Raw genomic sequence first — 9,327 nt, 5'->3', positions numbered from 1 at the left:
GAGGTCGAGATCCATGGGTACAACTTGTAACTAACTATTTAGGGTTCTATTTCTGTCCCTTCTGTAATTTCAATCAGTTATCAGCCAAAGTTAATGCAACTATCAGGGTCAATAAACATAGAAGAATTCCTCACCAAATAGGAGTGTGACCCATTTCTCCACAGCTATTTCTCATGTTTTCACTCAAGGCTTGCTTCTATGGAGCTACTTTCCTGCAATAACACAAACAAACTATACAAGTTGTACACATGCCTTATGATTCACAAGGGAATGGAATTATCAAAGAAACATTTCCATAAATACCTATACATCCAAAACAGTATCTAAAGTGTAGCCCGGGTGTAAATAGCATTGTTAGCAACGGACACCCGGGTGTAAATAGCAGAGGTGGGGTGTTAAGACCCGCCCTCTACTAGTGGTAGAGACTCGTTGGGGAGACCCGCAACATAAAATAAAACACAGCAAACACGCAGCATTTAACGGTGTTCATTTATTGTAACACAACCGTACTCACATGGCCAGCCGGCAAATGAACAAGGGCGCTGGAGGACATGAAACAAAAAAAACTAAACAAAAAAAAACCTAGACTACCTGTTACTCCAGCGTACAAAAGACACAAAACACTCGGAACTAGAGATCCTGAAACAGTAGAAGGAGGAAGTCCACGGACAACGTCTCCCGGCATCAAGATCGGGAAAGAGAAGTCTTCTCCTCCAGCATCTGCTTTTCAAGTCCCCAGCTGAACGTATTTAAGACACCCGGGGGAGGCGGAGCCAGGGGCGGACCAGGTGTGTCTGTGCAGCAGGGAGACAGAGAGACAAACAGGAGGGGAGCACGTAACAGGGGACTCGAGTCACATGACTTGACTCGAGTCTGACTCGAGTTGCATAATTTTGGACTTGAGACTTGCTTGACTAACATTGATAAAAGACTTGACTTGACTTTGACTTGGTATTCATGACTTAAGACTTGACTTCAGCTTGAGACAGATGACTTGAAAGGACTTTTTAAAATTAAATATTTGCGTTTGTTTTGTATTGAGGTATTACGTTTAGTTTTTTCGAAATGCGATTGGGTGATTATAGCGCCATGCGCGCAAACCTGGCAACCCACTAGTAGGCAGGAGTGGCAGGAGTGGCAGGAGTGTAACATTGCAGCGGCTAGCGTTGCTCCAAAAATAGTCAAGATTGGATTTGAGGATTATGTTTTCAATGACGCTAATAAGAAAAGAACAGCGGTATTCAGGGTCTGCAGCATAAATATCGGTGACAGGACCACCACAACATCCAACTTCATTCGTCACTACAAAAAAAAAACACAGAGAAAGGTAGGCTACTTGAATGTGTTGTGTTAGCAAGAAAGCTAACGTTAAGTTTAAGCTACGTTAGACTTGGTTTCAAATCGATTAAGCATTGCAAAGAGAAGACAAAAAGGTAAATGAACACCATAACCTCCAAGGGATTCATTTTGACTAACCCTGATACTGACTGGCTGTCAGGAGAGAGAGAGAGGAAAAGAGATGCCTCGTTTATTTCCCCTGTGTTATTATCAGAAGTTACTGTAAACTGTTGAATAATGTAGTTCATCTACTTTAAGTAGTTTGTTGAAATGTTTTAATTATGTTGTTTTTGTTTGTAGAAGTGCATCATTCTTTGATTTATTGTAAAATGAATCTGAACTTTTTGATTTGTTATGATGATAAACTGAAGCAATTTCAAAATTAACCCAATTAAGTAAGTTTTAAATCGTCCTACTTAGTTTATAAGGAAATTATGAAGAGGAACAAATTAAAGGATTTGAAAACGATATCTATAGGCTATAGGTGCTGACGCTGTTGGTGGTTCTAGTGTTAGCATAAATTTAAATTAAATATGTGTAATGGCAAATGCCATATATGATTTTCTTACCTAGAATTCTGCCTTTTTGAACAGACTTTTTGATTGAGTCCTAGCTATATTGTCTGTAGTTCTGGGTTAATATGAATCTAATATGATTGTCATCGGTCTAAATTAGATTTCAAATAATTAACTGTGTATGTAATGAAGATCATAGTGTGGGTTGAATCCATTTTCATAACCACTGTCTTTTAACTGATTTAAATGCTGAAACTGGGCTTATTCATCAGAATTTTCTATGACTTGACTTGACTTGCTTGATCTGAGCAATGACTTGACTTGACTTGCTTGACTCTCATCACAGTGACTTGGGACTTGCTTGATACTTGTAGGTCAAGACTTGAGACTTGCTCATGACTTGCACATGCAGGACTTACTCCCCCCTCTGGTAAATAGCATTGTTAGCTACGGACACCCGGGTGTAAATAGCATCTACCTTAAATAAATGCTGATTGATGGTTGAAATACCTTTGGTTCCATTTGATCACAACTTGTGCTTTTTACTGATTGTATACACAATTATTAGTATTCTGCATACAGTTGATACAACAATGGTGTGTGTTCAATCGGTTCAATCATATTAGCAGGCCTAAGTGGGCACATAATGTGTATGTGTTCATATTTCTTGATTACATTTTAAACCAAAAAATGTCTTCAATACATCCCCATTATAGCTGTATTCACAAAGTGACCAGTCCTTGTTTCAATGCCAAAGTTGTAAGGTCAAAAAGTTTACACTGCTGGGAGTAAACAAGTCATCATAAAAAAGCTTATCTGTCCCATGTCAGACATTATACTTCACAGTGTTGGACACATCATCACTTTGTGGACTCATCTTCAGTAACAGTCCGATGATGTTACACAGTGCCAACATTTTGCATAGTTTCATTCCATCCCAACACTACAGCAGCTGATACACTGATTAGCACCTTCAGCCAGAGAGGGGGGGTGTAATCACTGAAATCACCTGCTGCTGTGTTTGGTTGGATCGAATACAATTCAGCCTGCTCGAGGACTTCCCTGGCATATGGCTAGAAACCACTGGATTTACAGCTTTAGGCACATACTATTTGGAACTTTCTCCTGTGTTGCACTACTGCACCTGGATCTGGTTTTCAGAAATGTTACTTTCAAGCTCACTTAAAAAACTTAAAAGAAAAAAAAACATTCAACTTTTACTCCTTAAATCAATGTTGTGTAATGTTTGCAGTTAATGTAGTGACTTGAATCATTGGGTAAATGAAATGACTCGATCCAATGGGACAAGTAGATGACTCGATCCAAAAGTTCAATCAAATGAGCCAATAAGATGACTAAAATCATTGGTCCATTCAAACGACTCGATCTAATACGCGCATCTATGTTTCAAGGGTTCTATGTAATCAGTTAAATTTACTATTAAATTCCATTAACCCTTCTATAGCTTTCAGTCAGATGATTACATTCTTATCATTTTTATTTATATTTTTCAAGGTCTCTAAAACTGTGGTTCTAAGGGACTAATCTCAATTCAATTCAATTCAATTAAAATTCAATTCAATCTAACCCAGCACAGAATATTCAAGAGTCTGGGGGGTTCAGTGTTACATTTTATTTTGTTCTCTGTTGTCCATATTTAAATAATTTATATATTTGACACTTTATTGATTTGGTTCAATGGGATTTTTAACAGAAAGGTATATTTGGAGCACCAAGCTTTTCTTTTTTTTGTAATCCTTTAAAATAAAAGTAAATGACCAGGAAAAAAAAAACATGTGCGCTTTGCTATTATGTGCTATGTTCATAGAGCTGGGGAACATAGTAATGGGTGTGCTTCACATGGCCAGTATGGGCCAGCATAATGGATTGAATGAGCCTGGAGGACTATGTGTGAACTAAGTACCCTCCCCAGGTAGTTGATGCGGCGAACACTAAATTAAATTATTCGGATATTTGTTGTAAGTTACCCTAGACTGATAGATGAGGCCGTGGCTTCCACCAGATGGCTTAAACTAGGACAACAGCACACTGTGAAGCTGTAAGTTCTATTATTCTCTCTGTGAATAATTTCAAAGATAAATGACTGAGCTACATGTTCAGCTTCCCCTATTCCATGGTGGTCCCAATTTGATTCATTATTGTGAATTCCATCCAGTTAATTGAACTTCAGTCCATGCAGCGAGGTGGGTCTAATTGTTAGTTTGCCTCAGACAGAGCCACAGCGGGTTCTCAGCAGGAGATTGGCCAAAAGCTCCCCTAAGAGAGCCGGCTGGTATCGTCACCGGAGACAAAGCAGCAATTAGCAACAATTAGCAATTAGTCTCTGCTGCTAAAGTGAAATTAACAGCTCTTGCAACTTGGCTGTAAGTCCATTGTGTGGATTCCAAGGCGAGAAAATATATCGATGTAGACTCATTACTGGAAGACAAAGCTCAAGGCATTACATTTCCTGACTGGAGTTTAACAAAATGGGCACAGTTTCACTAAAAAACGAAGTTCTGTAAAATGTAACATCTGTCCACATAGAGATTTGCTCTGTCAAAAAGTTGATGCTGTCACAGTGTTTCCTGTTTTGTTTTGAAAAGTGTCCACACCCTGTTATGTCTGTTTTCCTTCCTGTTTGATTACCTGATTTGTTTTCACCTGGTGCCCTTTCACACCAAATACTTTGCCGTACTTAGTTCCCAGCACTTAGTTCCCCCATGGAACTAAAGAGCAGATTGCGTTCACACCGGAATAATTCCCTGAGGGAAGATTACGAGAATGAAGCCGCTGACGTCACTTCTTCTTCTTCTGCTTTGGATTTACTGGCAGGCCGCAAACAACTTCACGGCGTATATTGACACCCGAAGTCCCCGGCCGGAAGACCCCGGAGTTGGGGAAGCCTTCCGAGTAAATCGCCAGAACGCTGACACCTCCTCATCACTCCACCGCTCCCATGTTTTTTTTTGTGTTGCCATAAGTTAGTCTCTCTCCGTTGGTGCGCTGGGCTAATGCTAATGCTAATAATGCTAATGCCAGCAAATACAATGGCGGCTTCACAAAACCTTTCAGAGTTTTACGGGGCGTGGTTTGCAATTCGCCCAGCCAATCAGAAATTTGAACTTTTTTCTCCCCAGGGAAGTACCTGCTCTCTAGCAGGGACTGAAAAGTTCTCATGAACTAAGTTCTCTTTTTGGTGTGAACGCAAAATCCCAGGAACTACCGGAACTAAAAGGGAAAAGTACAGGGAAAAGTACTCCGGTGTGAAAGCGCCTCTTGTGTTTTTCCCTGCCTTGCCCAGCTGTGTCTTGTCATTGTGATTAGATCTGCATGTATGTAAGTTCTGCTGTTCTGTTGGTGTTTGTCCGATCCTTGAGTTAAACCATGGGAGAGCTCTGTTCGGTTTGTCCTGCCTGGAACCCAATCTTGAATCAAAGTATTTTTTTATTAAACCATTGTCCATCCTGCACTTGGGTCCAACCTGCCCTGCTGGACCATGACAGATGCTGTGATAAGACAGATGAGATGAGAATCTGATTTATTGATGGTCAGTTGAAGAGAATAATGTATAATAATGGTGTTGTTTCCCCAGAGTCATGCATCCAATGCAAAGATTCATTTGTTAAAACCTTCCCAATTTGAAATTTCAGTGTTAAAATCAAACATATTTTCCTGTTATCTAAAAGACCCTGCTCTTTGAGTTTGTCCTTCTTACCTGTGTTACTTATACTTGAATTGATTTTTTAACTTTTTCTTTTGCACTATAACGCTTTCACATTGTTCTTACTTTTTTTGCATTTTTCCAATGCTACTTAATAACTTTCATGCAGTTTCATCTTTTCTTCTACAACCTTTGCAGATAGTCTATTATTTCACATGCAGCCTCCTGTAAAAGGATAACGAGAGCTTAGTTTTCTAGCACATAAAACAAGAATACATCTTTGTTGCTGGCTCACTGACACATTGTTATGCCTCCGAGAACCGAGGCCGGAATAGTAATCACTCCACTATAGTTTCAATGTTTCCAACAGTCCAAAACAGGGACTGCAGGATGCAGAAAGTGCGTAATCTGTAAGAAAAACATCCCTTATGGTTGCAAATCATGCCATGTGCCCCGTGTGTGATTGTGGATAAGAAATGCAATGATTCATCTCATGTTTAGGGGTATGTATTGGCAGGAAAAGAAATGACAAGTCCTGGCCAGAAAAACACCAATGGACACTGCCCAAAAATAATTGGCATGACTTATAAACAAACCACCATCCAAAGACAGCTTTGACATTTTCGATGTGTAGCATGCACTGTTTATCTACTGTGATAGTATAAAGAAGTGTTGGAGTGACAAATACATTTAGTCAATGTGTGCTGATTCTTGGGGTTTAAAAACATGATGATACAAGGTAGGCAAAACAGAACTCAAAACAGGTTCTTTGAATATGTATCACAAAAGCATAATAATCATCTATATTAGAATACTGGATGAACAGATGCTGATGCAAGGTGAGTGTGAACAAAGTAATCCTCAATTATCGAATAAATTAGAAGTCCAAGTCAGATGACGCAATGGTGCATTTCAAGATAATCGTGAATTTATGCCAAAAAGTGTTTTGGTAATTTGTGGATTTTGGTTGATTTTAAAGAAACAAAGTCTCGGCTTTTAGAATATGGATCGCTATATTCAGATGATAAATACATTTTGAGGGGATTTTAAAGACCAGGGGTTAACTTCAGCGATCACCGTCTCCTCTCACTCTCTTTATCTCTGCTCCCCCTCCCCTACCTCTAATGAATGACAGGTTTATAGTAACACGGCAGGGTCCTGAAAAGAGGGTTAACTCCTGATTCTAAATAAAAACAAAGCCTTGGTTTTCAGAATATTAAAATATTGTCGTCAAATTCACATGATAAATACGACTGAGAGGTATGATAATGAGCTGCAAATAGGGCAACTTGATGGCAGAGGCATTACAACAGGCGTTGTTTGTTGTATTTTGTTTCTTCTGAAAATACACACAGCACACAAAAACACACTAACCAACTTTCTTGCTCTCAAGCTCTTGTACAGCGTCTTTCTACAGCAGATTGGAACAGTGGCAAGTAAACTAAGTATAATGTGTTGCGTTTGCTAATTCAGGGAGCCGGTTAAAACAGATTTATTAAGAGAACTGATGATTCTACACTTTCTTTTATTGGTTGCCAGCATAATGATATATTATGAATAGCACTCCTTCCTTGTTTCTTTCAGTCTTATCAGTCCTAAAAAAACTAGTCTGCTACCAAGTATTGCCCTCATCCTTCAGGCATGTTTGTCCACCCTCCTTACCTCCTTTCATGTGTGCTTCCTTCTTTACTTTCCATTTTTCCTATGTCCTCCTGGACCCTGCCAACCTTCACCCGACTTCTCCTCCATATTATTTTCTGTGGTTGACAATTCCTAAGATCAGTTTTAATTGGATAGAGAAAGACGTTCACTCCATGAGTGTCTCTAAAATCATTGGGCTCCAAGTCCTGAAATTAGCAATCATTTCAACAAGAAAGTCCCTTTTCCCTATCTTTTACTTTGTTCTTCGTCATCATTATTTCTCTTACTCACTACTTCTAATTAGGCCACTGCCGGCACATTTGTGTTTTTTGTGAGAGTGTTTGCATTGTATTCATAAGCTTGTCCATTCTCTGTGTGAGTGTGCAAGTGTGCTTAGCCACTGGTGTGTTTGTGTGTTTAGCTAAAGGGAGCGCAGAAGGTGGTGTCGACAAGCCAGCTAATTAGCTGCTCAGCTAACAAATGTGTCGCTAACAAGGCTGAAGGCCTACTTGTGATGGCAACGGGTTTCGAGCAGCACAACTTTGTACTATTAAAGATGAAAAGAAGCATGACCGTGCAAGATATCAAAAGCAAATTAAAGTAGAGTAGATGTAATGAGCTGACCAAAGGTGCAGCAAGGCTCTGGTTTGATCATAAATCTGTCTGTCAAACAACAGACAGGCTGTGTGTTTCCTTTTTAAACATAATAATGGAGTATCAGTAATATTAAAAACAGCTGTTTTAGACATGTAGTAACTGATACTGTACAACCCAGTCTCACGGCATTTGGTTTTATAGTCACCACATTTAATCTAATCAATCGTGTTCACCAACACGATTTTAAAAGCAATGTATTTCCATTGGAAGTATGTTTTGTGCCTGCACCATGTCTTTTTGTCCGGTCGGGTCTTGGAAGACCGGAAGCTGTGTGGTTCATAAAAACATTTTCTTACTCAATATCAAGCCACGATTATTGTTTTTATTTTAAATCGTATAATGTCTGAGTTTGTTTGCCGTCTGTGAGGAAAATAAATGGGACGCAGAGCCTCAGAATATTGAAATATGTATTTTTTTTATATTTTTTTCCTTCTAATTTGTTATTCTTTTCTAAATAAAACACTGTTATTTACTCAACAATAACACACAATTATCCTTGTTTTTATTTATTTGTTTAATTCTATAATATCGGGCTTTTTTGCCGTCCGTCAGGAACTGAATTTCAAAATAAAGTCACCTCTACTCTATTCATTTTCAGTGTACTTTATTTATTGTATTTTATTTTGCATGTAAAATGTTATCAACTGAGCCACAGTTTCTGTAGGATGTTTCAGTGGTCGTTTTAGAGACACAATACATTTATTAAATGGACTGCTCTTCAGCCGCTATCAGTGCAAGGACACGGCATGCTGAGCAGCAGGGTGTCCCAAAAGCTGTCTTGGACCGAGAAGGAGCTGTGATACAATAAGTATACACAAACCCTGCTGAAGACTCACAGACACACACACACAGGTTGCCTTCCACTTCTCTTCTTTTTCATAGGAGCTGTCATGTTCTGACTGGAGCTCATTTACCTCAGCCTGAGGCTATCGACACCAACACTAGTAGCACAAACCCCCACACAGCGCTCCTTATAAGCTCTCCGTCACACTTCTTCTTCTCTTTTCTCACCCAGCCTCTCTCCCTACGTCTGTTTTTTCACCTCTGCCTCCCTCATTCAAACACACTTTTCTGTCCAGTACAAGATAAATATTTCCGTGCTCTTCAGCAGTGATGAATGAAATGCTTTTTACTTCCCAAAATCCAATCACAAAATGCCTTTTTGACAAAACGGTTTATGAATACATGTATGGCCAAGTATGGATGAAGAAAGAAATAGACAGCCATGAAAGCCTCAAACAATCTCTATTACATAGCAGTTGTGTTTTATACACTGCATTGTTAAGTACACTCATTTAATATTAAAAATGTAGCATGCATCTGACATCCAATGCACGCGAAAAATGGAATGTGATTATAATCTTTCCAATTATTCTGCTAGACATTTGTTTTCAGTTTCTTTCCCCCATATATGGCACTCTCTTTCTGATTGCCTTCCTAAAAGCATTACATTGAATTCTACATTATATTGCCTTTAATGTTGTTACCTTTTCCAGCATAAACACCCTGCAT

This window comes from Notothenia rossii, assembly GCF_949606895.1.
Source record: "Notothenia rossii genome assembly, chromosome: 11".
In the NCBI taxonomy this organism is placed as follows: domain Eukaryota; kingdom Metazoa; phylum Chordata; class Actinopteri; order Perciformes; family Nototheniidae; genus Notothenia; species Notothenia rossii.
Note: the sequence above shows the minus strand (reverse complement) of the source record.